This window comes from Apteryx rowi, unplaced genomic scaffold (genome assembly GCF_003343035.1).
Source record: "Apteryx rowi isolate R43461 unplaced genomic scaffold, aptRow1 scaffold_181, whole genome shotgun sequence".
In the NCBI taxonomy this organism is placed as follows: Eukaryota; Metazoa; Chordata; class Aves; order Apterygiformes; family Apterygidae; genus Apteryx; species Apteryx rowi.
In genome coordinates this window covers 727,875-742,389 of record NW_020448097.1, presented here as the reverse complement: position 1 = coordinate 742,389, position 14,515 = coordinate 727,875, and the positions used below count along the sequence as shown (strand labels likewise).

At 39.4% G+C, this 14,515-nt stretch overlaps 1 protein-coding gene across 1 annotated transcript in view; it reads right to left on the bottom strand.

Annotated features, from left to right (window-relative positions):
- TBX15 (T-box 15) overlaps nt 1-14,515 on the bottom strand; it is a 104,849-nt gene that overhangs the window by 69,496 nt on the left and 20,838 nt on the right. The gene's annotated exons all lie outside the window — the stretch shown is intronic.

The window sequence follows — 14,515 nt, the reverse complement described above, 5'->3', positions numbered from 1 at the left end:
AAGGCTCTAAAAACCTGTATTGCAGCATTACCTTGAGATAAACAGATAGTACTCCCTGTAAGGTTACCCTAATATCATACAACATCTAAAGAAAAGTACTTTCATTGCCAGTAACAGTGCAAGCCAGTATTTTAGTGCCATTCAATGTTTTTTCTTCACAGAGTTCCTGAAGTAGTGAATCCAGCTCCTTAAAACTCCTCCTGTAGAGCAGGCAGCCATGAGCCAGCTGAAAGACGTCTGCAGCAATCTCCTGTCCTGCTCCCTTATTTTTGTTTGAGTTAGTGAGGGTTTTTTTTAGCATGAGATTTCAACGGAACTGAAAATATCTCACAGCACAAACTCTGCAGCATGCTGTGAGTAATTTACAGCTGCCAAAACCATCTAAATCAAATCCCATGAGGGATTCTTCTTTCTTCAACCCATGCACGTTAGAAAACAAAAATGGGCAGCCGCCATCCTCCTCCTGCTCCTCCTCTTTCACTGAGCAGATCCCTGCAGCTGCAACAATGTCATCAGAAGCTGCACTTACAGATTCCAGTGGAGAAGAAAGGCACAGTTTAGCAATGCAACACAAGCAGCTTGATTCATAACAACAGCTTCACCTTTTTTATTTTCTTACCAAAAAAAATGAGAAGGGAAGTTGGAGAATTTCAGAGGTAAACTCTGCGGTCTGAGTTCTCAGAATTGCACGGTATACTGGCTGTACAATTATTTGTATTCGTAGTTCATCTGACTGCATGCAAAGGCAATTCAGACCAAAACTAGAATTTAATGTCTGACCGGTGTTTTGCCTGTACAGTTTGTGCAATTGCATTAAATTAATCCAGGTTTTTAAGACAAACACTGAGAAATCTATAAAACACCATGCAAACTAAATATGCACACGCAGTGTTTCAGGTTTTTCCTCCAAAATTACCCACAGGCAGTTTTGAAAAATGTGTTCCTTAATTTATTGATTGAGGAAGTTGTTTCTAAGGAGGCTTTTTACACTCATTTTTCAATTTTCAACTTCCAAAGAGAATCCTCAGGACTATGTATGAATGCTAGTGTGTGTAAGGTGGGGAGTTCACCTTTCATAAAATGCTGGAGAACATCTGGATGAAAACCAATAAAAGAGACAAAGTATTGGATGAGGTTCTTGGTTACACAGAAGACAGGGAAAGCAACTACTAGCCAGGCTGACAAAATGCTCGTTGAGGTACATTACCAAATGAAAGAGCAACCCGAAGCAGAAAAGCAGCAAAAGGAGCAATGCCACAAGATGATTTCAGAAAGAAAAACCTAATTTCCAAAGGGCTTGGTGTAAATATTTCATGGTTTGCACACAAAAGTCAATCCCATTCTACCTCTCCCCACCCTATATAATCACTGCACTTCCTCAGGGCAAGTGAGCCCAAATGGAGCTCAATGCACAACCCGGGTCCCTATCGGGCCCTGCAGAAAAAGGTGGCAAGGAGAATAAACAGAGACGCTGCCAACAGATCCTACTCAGCTGCTGTGTAGTAGAAAAGAGACTGTGGGGACTCTGTGGAGAAGGTTCAAAGCAGTTCCCAGTGTTTCCTCTTCTCCATTTCTTCCACCCTGCTCCCCTACCACTGCTTGGCCTGACTGCTCACGCCAGGTGCTGAAGTCTGGAGTTAAGCCTCTGCACATTTTAGTTTCTTTACAGTAGTTATTCCAAAATTGCTTTTGCTCCTTATTAAAGGTCAATAAGGGTTATTTCTGTGAAGGCTGACAAAAAATATTCTGTTCTGAAAATCTGTATGGGCAATATGCTGCAGAGCCTGGCTATAGACTGCTAATTTCCTATTTTTCCAGCGTTTTATTGCTTTACATTGCTCTAGCTTGATTTTCTTTCACCTCTACTAGAGGATAGAATGTCTTGGCAAACTTAAGTAGTAATTCTGTTCTCCTTTTGCAGAGTAGCATGTGATAGTTCATGCACTTGCACACCTTACTTCCCACCAAGAGACTGCTGCAGCCGGGAGGGAGATACTGCAAAATACAAACGGATAGTGAGAGAAGCTGGCCAGTCTTCTTCATGAAATGATTCCCAAAACCAGGTCCTGTGGTCAGTCCAACAAGCTACTTAAAAAAAAAAAAAAAAAAAAAAAAAACTTCTGATTGTCTTCTGAGCCCCTCAAGCCAAAGAGAATTTTCTCCAGTGTTCTAGTACGGCTGCCTGCATGGGTTGTGGTATAAGTTCATATATTGGTAAGGTCCTATTCAGAGATATTTTCAGTGCACCAGAAAATGAAAAACAATTTAACAGAGAAGGAAAAAATTAGCAACATATTAGCTAAAACTGACTTCCAGTTTAGAGCCTCCAGCAAGCATTATCATAGTTAGTACAGAAAACCCTTCTAATTCAGGCTGAGTTTTGCTCTGTAATTCACTCTTACATAGTCAATGCAACCTGAATTTTGCCTTCCTGGTGCTTCCCTTATGTAGGAGTGGTTTTGCTCTGCAATATTTCCAACCCCATGTTTTTCATTTCATTTCATTTCATTTTATGATGACATTATTTTTCCTACCCTTTCCCACATAATTTTCCTTTTCTTCATTATGAATTTTTTTTCATCAAAACAATTCTGTGCATTTTAATTACAATGATTTTCCTGCCTCTCCTCCTTTTTCAGGATAGTAAACTGTACTTTCAAGAGAAGGGTTTTCTGCAGAACATCTCATGTATCCACCTCTCTCCATCATTAGTGCAGTCTAAGTAGGTTTTCTTCTTGCTTATATTAGTCTCTCATTGCCAGAAGGTTGCATGGATATAATATGTATTTGAAGAATTCATTTTTTGGCTTTAGAATGGCTTTATTAGAAAGAATTATTTAACCAATGTAACTAAGCAAGTCAATGTTAAGCTCTATAGGCAGCTCTCCAGGCTAGGTAAAGAGTGGATTCTTTCATTTTACCTTAAATCTGTTCCTTATTTTTCAACCAATCTCAAGAAATCTGTTTTAAACTGGAAAAAAAATGTTCATGCTGCTTTAAAACATATCAACTTTACAGAAATTCCTCTGCAAGGGGCTGTATACACAGAGACATTCAGGAAAATTATGCTGAACCAAATGAAGGTGTTAATTTAAGGTTGATTTGCTAAACTGCATTAAGCCACTTATGTGGAAACTGCTGTTGAGAACCAAGATGACCCTGGCCTGATTTTGCTTGCTTCACCTCTAAAGACTAGCTACCCAAGATTTCAGTGTAAATTAGTTAATCTGGTAAAAATTCATTCAGATTAACTTTCCAGCATATGCCTCTGTAAACTGCTTAGTTAATGTACTGCCTGTATCCCACTAAAATTCAAAAGATTTCAGGAGTTCCTGAGTAACTGTATGAATACCTAGCAACCATGTGAATGAAGTGAAACCATGAATAATAGGCTAAACATGCTGCTTTAACCATGACTGTTTAAAAGAGTCCTTCAATCCTGTCATTTCTTGTGGTATTTATACATATTTCCAACTTATTTCAGCAGATGGAAAGCCCGTTTGTCACATGACCTAAATGCACAGGACAGGGGCAGTAGGACAGGTCAAGCAAGAAAACTGCAAATGGTGGGCTGCAAAAACAATTCCTCTCCTCTGCAACCCACTCCCTGTCCAAGTCATGAATGTCCCAGCAAAGCAACATCAGAGAGGAAATTTCCTACAGAATTGCTAATTTTTCTGACAGGCCAGATGTGGCCCATGGACTCTATAAACTAATTACACACTCACTCCCATGTACCTAGTTCATTTGGGTGTGCAATATGCCTACATGTTTGCAGGAGGGAAGGCATCAGACCAGTCCAGTCACGCATCATCCTAAATCCACATCTAACTTGTGCTCCTACTGTCCGATATTCCTGATGTTTGGACATCTGAGTTTTCTGCTGATTTACTTTTTAATAGTTTTTGCTTTGTTTTCACTGTCTCTTACCACTCTTGTGTGAACAGAACCCTTGCATACTGAGTTGTCTATATACTGACAGTGTGTACAGAAAGAGTTGGGACAATATTCAAGTTTCAAAGTACTGGACACTTTGGGGGTGGCAGATTTAGGACTAACTTTGCAGCTTCCACTCAAGTGCTCTCCTGCCTGTGCAGTCTTGCACATTTGCACACTATTTCAAAGGAAGTCTGGGGCAAACTGTGAGTAATCTGAAATGTAGTGAAGCCTAAACACAGCAGAAATTCATTCCCCCTTTTGCAGCATTCTGCCTCATTCATTGTCCACTGTTACTCACTCTGGCAGACTTGCAACCTCTACATTTTTCTTAGTAATATAAGGTATTTCAGCCTCTTACACTATAAGTGCCTCTAGTGGCTAAGGAAGAGGAAAAAAGATTCTTGGTCATGCTCCCCTTTATGAATTATGTTTGTGTGTGTTGTGAAGAACACACGTTTCAGATTGATTTTAGGAAATGCTATTTTCTTAAGTGAAATAAGTGAATTTGGGCAGGATATATATCTGTTTCTAAGGACAAAGGGGAGCTTTGAGAACTGTTTTTCATGGAAGAGGACTGGGGAGTGTTTGTTTTTGTAAGGAGAGGAAAAAAATCTCAAAAAATCTGTTTTTCTATATTTCAGTGTTCTGTGCACATGTAAATGGATGTAGATTCATACACAGTGACACAAATCGAGCTCAAATCAAAGAATGGAAGAGATGATCTGGTACCATCCCCGTTTTCACTTTCTCTATTTCTTGCTTTCTCCTAGGAAAAAAGGAGAAAGTAGTTCTCCCTGCTGCTGCATCTTCCCAAGTTCTTTCCCAAAGCACGATCACCAGGTACAGAAACTGCATCGCTGGAGTCCACCCACTGCAACAGAGTGCTCACGAGGTCACACTGAGCCTAGAAAAACCTTCAATGAACTTGAGCCATTGGTAACTTTTACCAAATCTGAGTGGAACTAAAATATCCCTCTGCAAAATGTCCAGTTCTTGTTCCAAAACACATGCCTGCAGAAAAGAGGGAAATTTCATATTTTAGAACATGCAAACTGCCCACTTCATCCTCGCCTTGCCCCCACAAACAACTGAACCATTTTTACTCCAGTTTTGAAAAGTAAAGAAGGCCAAACCTGAGCAAAGAGCAGACACAGTGAACTGCAGGATGGTCATCTCAAGATTACAATAGAAACCTGATGCTACCCATTTAAGTGTTCAAATAACACGACATATCACACAGCAATGCGTCCATATTTTGAACCACTTTGTGTGGAAAAAGTCTGTTTTCTGTGTTTTATAATCGGTGCTCAAACTTCCTGTTGCACACACAAACACACACACACACAACTTTACACACCATGTATGGTACAGGACTCCCATGGATACCCAGTTCCTTCCTGTGACAATAATCCTGCACACAGTCCTAGAAAAGGTGTGCAAAAGAGTCTGTTATCCCAGGTGCCAAATTATTGCCATGCCTTGCTGCCACCCAGGGTAAGGAGCTGTTGGTCCTTGCTCTTGGGATGAGCCAGAATCTACATCTGGATATGGCTGGAAGGAACAGAAAGTGTGGAAAGGAGAGAATATCTGGTGGCCGAGAGGTTTAGGGGAGGGCATCCAGAGGAAGGCATCTGAATGCCCTGCTATGGCTCTGTCTCTACAGTAGGATCATTAGGTCTTCTCTACTTCATACTGCATATAGAAGTGGACTCCAAAAATGCTGCTGGAAATTGCTTTTTCATCCCTCTCTTTTCCCCTTTCAGGCTGACCTGAGCAAGCTGACTTCTATTTTAGTCTGTATCTAATAAGCTAAAGCACTGCAGAAGTACCTGGAGCCCTCAGTTCCTTTGTGATCTCTACTACATGCACCAGGAATTTTGTCCTTATATCTGTCTCACTGTTTTCTTGTGATCAGAAACTGTTACTAGAACCAAGAATTTACCTTCAGTCTCTATTTATTGCTTGGCAATTATCTTTTCTGTCTACACTGAGTAGTTGAAATTCTTCAGTCTCCACCTCTGCAGACTTTTGAATGTCAGAAATAATTTCCAAACAACAATTTTTTTATGAGGGACTGACCAGAAATGGATACGTATCCCCGAGATGGTTGCCAGTTGTAAGGTGTATGGTCCCTCTATTTCTTCCTTTTCTCTGTCATTTTCTTCTGACACTAACCCTGAGTAAAAATGGTTCCCTCCCATACATATTCAAATGTATGCACCCCCCAACTGCATTTCATCTGAGGCAGGTGGGAACAGCAAGACTAAGAAAAAATTCAAACCTGTGGAAATGACTTACTGTGCTGCTGGGCAGACATCAGGATCTCCTCCAGAGCTTGAGGAAGGAGACAAAACTTTGCCATGCAGTGTGGCTGACTCAGTAACTACCAACCCCAGGTCACAAATATGTGTGCAGGACCAAAGAATGAAAGCCATATGTCTGCATGAATGACAGAAGGACCAAGAGCTCACAGTCCAGAAGCAGCTGCAATTCTAGTGTTACAGCTAACTCTTAGTATGCACCAAAGCTTCCTGATAGCAGGTGTGACTGCTTGCTTCAAGATAATCAGTTCCATAAAAATAGTCTGCTGGAAGGAGGGGGCAGAAGATTAACACTTTCTCATGGGTAACAGTTTAAGAGGCAAATTCTGTTCTCAAGCCTGAGCTAAAACCAGGTTAGAATTGTCCGGGTATTTGTAGTTAGTAGTGACTCACTCCAATGTCCCAGTCCAGTTTGGATTTCAGAGAAAAAAAGGTAGGGATCTATAAGCACCAATAACATAAAAGAAACAATGGGAAAGGAGGTGATTCTGGCTAAGTTTTAAATGCTCTGAATGAATGAAGGGTAAATTAGCCAAAAACAGAGAGGAAGTCTGCATTAGAGTCTGCATCAGAGAATTTACAGACATAACATTCTTCACCAGAAGGCAACAATAAATATTTTCTGATAGCATATAAAACTGAGAATGCTGAATTAATAAGATCAGTGCACTCAGATACATTAATATAAATCCAAAATAACAATTACTTATGCCTGGGACTCAGAAGTAAGACTGCATCATGTAAGAATGATGAAGAACATTTATATTTATTAGTAACAGAGAAGGATGCTAGATAAATTCAGATCAGTCCCCTAGGAACAAGTATTTTCAGCTTGGCAGGCCATAATCACTTGTGCACAACAATTCTAAAAGACTTGGCTGAAGGCATCTCTGGCCTGCTGTGTTTGCCTCGAACGCGTCTTATAAATGCAGGGGAAGGCTAAAAGACTAGAATAGTGTCAGTATTAAGTGAATGGGATGAGAGGACAAACTCTGATGATGAGCCTGGTATCACTTCTAGGCAGAAGAATACAAAAGCTGGTAAGGGGTCCCATTCATAAAATAACAAGAATAAAGATACAAATAAAGCTGTATCACATGACTGTATACAATATAAATCTTGTTAAACAAACAAGGCACACTAAAGCAGGCAAATGCGAAGTTATATATTTAGGAGCAAAGAATGCAAGCCAAACCTACCAACTGAAGTTTTTATTTAAAACAGCAGTGTCTCTGAAAGGGGTTTGGGGTCACAGTGACAAGCAACACAATACAAACTGCCAGTGCCATGCTCTGGCAAACTCAAGTAACTATGTTTAAACTGGGGGAGTAGTAAGTGGAAGCTGAGGGAATTTTAATCCTGAATGCACTACCAGCGATACGAGTGCTGGAATACTGCATACAGTCCTGGGCACACATTTTCAAAAGGGTGTTTTAAAGCTGAAGAGAATAGAGACAAGAAAGACCAAAATTACTTCAGGGATGGAGGAAAACGCTTAGCTAAAGATTTGAGGAGCTCTGCCTGCTTCATATACCAAAGGAAGACAGGGTGAGTTTATTACAATGCAGGAATATGCTTACAGCATAGAACATGAAATATAAGAGAATTCTTTAATTTCCTGGAGGAAGGAATGATGAGAACCAATGCAGGAAGGTGAAACCCTTTTCTAAGGGAAAGAAGGCACATGTTCTTAAGGGCAGGGTGATAACACTTGGAATAAACTGCTGACGACAGTGGTGAAGTCTACAGCTTCCGAATTTTGAAATGAGGCCTACATATTTTTCTAGAAGATATTGAAAAGGTAACTGAGTGTGATGCTACACTCTGTGATACGTGGAAAGACAATGAGATGATCTAGTGCTCTCTTTGGTCCCTAAACTTTATATATGTAACTGCTATTACTTCTTATAATTAGAACGTAAGTGGATCTGCATGGATTTTCATCAGAGTAAGTGAGAATGCTGTTAGGGTCAAAGACCATTCCTTACTCCACACAAAGATACAATAAAACTACAGACTCTTCAAGTCCTTATGACTTCATAACACAAAATAGTTTTTCTAGACCTTGTGCTCATTAAACTTAGAGAGTTTGGGATTAAAGCATTTAACCCTGAAGAATATGCCTACTCTGTTGTTGGAGAAGGAAGGGCAACCCTTACATTACTGTTCAGGTTAGCCTGAGCTGTGGGACTGTATAAGTTTTGTCATCAAATAAGAGAAGCACTTCTCTGGAATTGCCAGACTGCACCAGAAATACAGTCCACCAAGCTGCTGGCTTTGGATAACACCGGTGACTTCAAGGGTGCTACAAAGCCCATTTTCTATGTGAGGCTTTGACCTTCCTAACACTGAAAGAAAAAGAAAAAAAAAATTAAATAGAAGCTCAGCATGTGCATTTCCCTAATATCATGCGATAGCAAATATAGAAATGATAGATATTGCTTTGTATACTAAAAGAAACCTAGAAGCTGTTAATGTAATTTATTGGTAGAAAACAGTAAAATACACTAGCTAATCAGCATAAGACCAAGAAAACCCTACCAAGGCCACTAGAAAACATTAGAATGATATGCAGCCGATTCTGCTTGTTGTCTGCAACTTATCCCTACTTCTAGTACAAAAGGTTTATGCTGCTGAGCCAAAGTGATTAATGTACTTATGTTTAGTTATATTAAAAATAAAAAGCCACTATTGTAAAAGAGTGTTATTAAAATGAGAATGACAAAAGTTCTCTTTGAATTTCACTACAAAAAAGAAGCAGACATCATGGGAATGATTTACCCTATCTACCCTATTCAGCTCCTCTGAGCTTCAAAACCAGCAGGAGTTTGAATCAAAAATAAGGCAGAAGAAAACCTGAGAGGTAAAGCAAGTTCCTTTTCTTCCTATACAGATGGGCCAAATTCCATATTGCCCTTCACCTTCCCCAATTGATGGTGTGAATCCAGAGGAACTATTTTGACATGAGAGGAATTATTGCGAGTGCACATCTGCACCAGATACTATGTTAAAGATGGCTCTTTATTGCATTGATAGAATAGTAAATTTGCAGCAAAGCCTGCAAGAATAATTTGATGTTTGCATTAGGTCCTGGATTTGGTTGCTTTGCTATTCCCCTTCATATTCTGGAGCCTTTGCTCTTCTAGCTTATCCTATGCTCTCCTCTGTAGGTTCAGATGGAGAGAGCAGGAAGAGGTATTTTTCTGCCGACACATTTGTTGGTTTTACATCTTGCACTGTTTAGGGCTTTGATGTGACTTTTTAAGCAAAAGCGTACATTGGGCTTTGTGTGGGCAGATTTGCCACATTCTCCCACTTCATGATTTCATCCAAACCATACTCCAGAAGCTCTGGTTTTAATATCCTAATGCATTTTTTCAGTTCAGAATCACAGAAAAATCAATACACAGGAAAGCAACACCCCCAAACTATATAGAGTTCCCCTGTTAAATTACCATCTTCAAACTCTCTTGATCAGGTCCAGTTTCCTCTTTAAACTCCTTTAAAATCTCTTTTGAGCCCTGGATATCATTGTAGAGCATATCCTGCTTTCAAACATGCTTTCACAACCACTCACAGTTTCAAGAAACTTAATAACAAGCAGCACTTCCCCCGTCTGGGCAACAGCAATCTCTCTGGCGAGGCAGGGTGCCTTCCCTGCCTTGACTTTCAAAGAGAGCAAAACCTTTGGGGACACCCAAAGTCTTCTGCGTTGCTAAGTTAACCCGGATGGCAAGGCCCTCTCCATATGTAGGAAATAAAATTCATGGCTGACGCCCTTCTCTCGACAGCGGGTGAGCAATGCGCTGAGACACAACCTTGCATTGGTTATATTGCTGCTGGGGCTTGGCCTGCGCTTTAAGCAGTGCCCTGCATTTGCTTTGAGTGTCCTACAAAGGGCACAGGATACAGCAAAGGGATAGCCTGGAGATCCAGAAGGGTAGAAATAGGACATTTAACACAGAGGTGATGGACAGGATAAATTCAGCATGCAGTTAATAAAGCAAATATTAGGACAAGGGTGTAAAATACAACACATGAGAAGCAAGAAAGTAAAACAAGTGTATTAAGAAGTCTGAAAAGTCTTCTGAGGATTCATCATCTCTTCTATCAAAATGAGGGGATACCTGCTTTTGCAATAGGTAGCACCAAATTGTTTATAAAAGCATCAACTAAAAGGAGTAGAATAATATCCTGAAAGTGTAAATATTAGAAAAGTACAGGCTGGCTAACCAGCAGAACAGATGAACCAATTCAAATGATGTCTTTAATGGCTGACCAGCTTTGTGAAGAGAAAAGAGAGTCTTTTCTTGCTGTTCACAAGTAAGAAAAAAATTATAACAACACTGTTGTGCAACTGCAAGAAACTCATTTGCAGGCCAGCGATGAAAGCTGTTTGAGATGCAATATTGCTCCTCAGGCCAGTCAAAAGGAAAAGGGTGGCAGTTTTATTAGTCAAATATCTCCTTTTCATCCTAAAAGATTGGTGTTTGAAGATGGCAGACATATGCTGATCAAAGGCCTCTAAAAGGACAACTTAAAAAAACATTTTCCCCATACTCTCCCATCCAGGGTCAAGTCTCTTTCATTTCAGTTCTTTTTTAAAAAGAATTTTTAATAAAATTTAGGAGAGGGAGTGATGCTGAGAGAAGAGAGTTCCAGTTGGTTTATGAATCCAGCCCTTGATAGAGCAAGCGCTCAAGATTTGCACATAAGATAACTTAAAGCTCGTCAGCTTGTTAGATCCTGAGTAACGTTTGAAAGATGATAAGCTCTTAACTCAGGGGCTACAGTTATTATTGGCAATCATGTGAAACGTATTCTAGCACTGGTGTGCTCCCTGTCACCGGTAACTTGTTAAATCTTGTTACCTCAACATCTGTGGAAGCAATCGGTCAGTCTCCTTACTCCCTGTGTGTGCATTTAAAAGGCTGTGAATTTTAAAACAAATTTTATTTATGGTAACTGGATAGAACTCTGCAGTATAACCTATCTAGAGAATGACAAATATATGCAGCTCTTCAGGATTATCTAACAGAGAATAGTAAGTTCAATGAGATAAGAAAACTCTGTGGAATGCTTACAAAGCAATGATAAAAGGTAACATTAGCAGTAAAGCTTCTCACCTTAAAAAATCAAGAACCAGTGAAGAAAAAAGGCCTGATGAAATCCCTTTTATTCTGAAATACGCAGAAAGGTTCTAAAAAGTTTGGGGAAAAAAAGCGTAAATCTCCAAGCATTGGAAGGACTGGATTTCCTGCAAATCTGTAAAACAGAACCAACCTAAGAGGCTTAAAACAAAATACTGTGTAAGGGAAAACATGGTGGGCAGGCTTAAAGAAAAGTGGGTAATATGGCAGCTTCTTCAAAAGGGACAGTTAGCAACATCTGGTAACATGTTGAGAAGAGATGTTGGGTGATTTGAGACCAAAAGGTTTATTGATCACAGGTCAACTCTCCAAAATCGAGGAATTACTAAATTGCTTTAAGGACTTTCCCACACAACCACATTAAAAATACAGAATTCTTGGATAACCCACTTAAAGGGAGGAAGTGAGTACTACCACTGAAAGTCTGAATGCATATAAAGCAGCAGGAACAGATGGGTTTATAACCAATTATTGTATAACTCTAAAAGGAGTAAACTTATTTATCAAGATCATGCAAGAAAGAGACAGACCCTCTTCTAGGAGAAACAAATGAACAAAAAACCAAAAATTTAAAAACCCAGATAGTTGCAAAGCTCAAAAATGGTATAGGCTGGACTTCTTGTCTCTGAACGTAGAAAAACATTTGATTAAATAGAATGGGAATTTATCATCATGGCATTAAAAGTATGATTCTGAAGATATGTTGAGGACTTGCACTTATGCTCTATAGAGTTCCTACGGCTTGTCTATTAGTGGGTTGAATGTCTTCAAGGGGAAGAGGGTTGACAAGGCCGTGCTGAAAGCTGATGGCTATTTGTTTTGGCCAGAAGCAATCACTCAGTTTTGAATTCTAAAAATGGAGCACCTGGAGGACAGATCAGAGACAGGACCTAAGGTAACTCTCTCTGAAATTTTTCATATAGGACCCCTCATAAGCAGCAGTGTTCCACACATGCAGATACAGTTCAACTTCTGTACATAAAATTAATTCTCTGCCAAGATAAGAGAAAAGTGTTGGGTATCTGCATTTCCCCAGAAAGGTGCAATTCAGAACTATTGATACCTGTATATTAACCTAGCAGAAATGAGGCCTCTTAAAATATAGTGATGTATTAATCTGGTCTAAAATATAAAGTAAAATGACTTTAAGAAATGGGATAAGCACAGAGATTTCTGAGATGGGCAAAATAACAGTTGTGAAAATGAAAATACTCCCTAACAGTCTTCTCCTGTTTCACTACTTACTTGTATGTGCACCAGAGAGCACTTTAAAGACTTGAAAAGCTGTTGTCATGAATTTCACCTGGAAATGCACAGAGCCAAAATCAAACAGTTCAGTGCTAGTAAGGCCTCCCACAATGGGAAATCAGACAGACCTAAAAAAGTGGCATATTATTACAGAACTCAGTTGAAGGATGTTTTATACTTGCGGGCAAAGCCATATGCATAGATATGGACTGATACAGAATGAGAATGATGTGAGGAAATTTCTGAGAGGACTGCTGCATAAGAAAGAGATTAAGAACAAAAACTAAAAAGTAAAGCCACCTCTTTTACTTGGGCTACCTTGAGATACCAAGAGAAATAAGAAGAGCTATTCTCCCTTCGTCTTTCCCCCTTTACCATCTTGGTTAAAAATAAAAGATTCTTCACTCAAACCTGTCTAATGTATAGCTCTGTTTGCCTTATGACAGCTGTCACCCATTTGGATTAACTCTTTCTGAAGAGTATATGAAATCTTATGAAGAGTTTTGTGATAACAAAGTAAGGATTCCTCTCTTCTATCAACAATAGCAATCAGCAATAATCATATAACAGCTCTTGTCTGAGCTTTTTGCCCTTTTGAGCAACTGACATATATGAACTCAAGGAGAAATGAAATAATTTCTAAAATATATGTAATTTGAATAAAAAAGTAGATACACAAGAGCACTAAGCAAATGGGAAAGCTATTGAGCTAAAACAAGAGAGAGACAGAAAGAGCACATAGGTTATTCATCTTCCAGCATGATTTGCTCAAAGAAAATTTTAATAAAAGATAGTTCTGCCTTAAAGTATCTGTCTCAGTACCAATTCAACATATATTGTATAGTGGTGACTTTCCCCATTGGAGACCCTCTTGAGAGGCAAGCTCCTTTTCTTTCACCCTGGGTTGTGTCGGAGCCCCAGATATTCTGGGTGGAACTGACTGAAGTAATAACCATTGTGACAAACAATGGTTATTATTTATTACTTATCCCTTCAGCCCTGCTGTGCTCCGTTCTGCCTGCTCCTCGCAAGGAAACTCCCTTTGTGCGGAAGGAAGAGAAAAGATCCTTCTTGTCACCTGCCTCTAACCATGAATTCATCAAATGTGGAAAACACCTATTTTCCTCCTGTAACCGGCCCTCCCTTTCCTTCATAAAAATGCAGCCTGCCAATTGTGGAACATCTTGTTAACAGAGAGAGTATCCCATCAGGTCACATTTCTAGAAGAGAATCAAAGAAGTAAAAGCACTTACAAATACAGATCCTGTTCCTTACTTACACAAAAGACAGAACTTCACCAGGTAATGAGTATGAGTCCCTGCACAGGTTATTTTTTGTTTTATTTTGGATTTTTTGACAGCTAATGAATAATACTGGTTGTTTATATATTATGCATATAAAAATATGCAATTTACATATTACTTTCCTTTACATTTGTCAACAGGCATAATTGTTATGTTATATGAATTATTTTATGCTAATGTTTTTGTGAAGCTGTAATATCTTCTTTTGCAATTCCTCCGTATTCTAGCTGTGTTTTGGTTTGGGCTTTTTATTTGTCTAAATATAAAACTGTCTTTGTTTTTGTTTTTTTGTTTTCTTTAATGACAGGTAAGTAGCTTAGCAAGTGGCTGGCCTGATGAGCATGTGCTAGACAACATCTGGAGAGAATTACCAGCAGTAACATCGCTGTAGGCAAGATGGTGTGAGAGTACGAGTATGCTGAGTTTTCTAGGGAAAAGCAAAGAAAGAGAGCTCTGAAACAAAAGGGGAAAGCTGAACAGCTGGGGAAGAGAGATTAAGAAACTAGCTGATCGGAAAAGAGCTTGAAGGAGCCGGGAACAAGCAAGGAGCAGG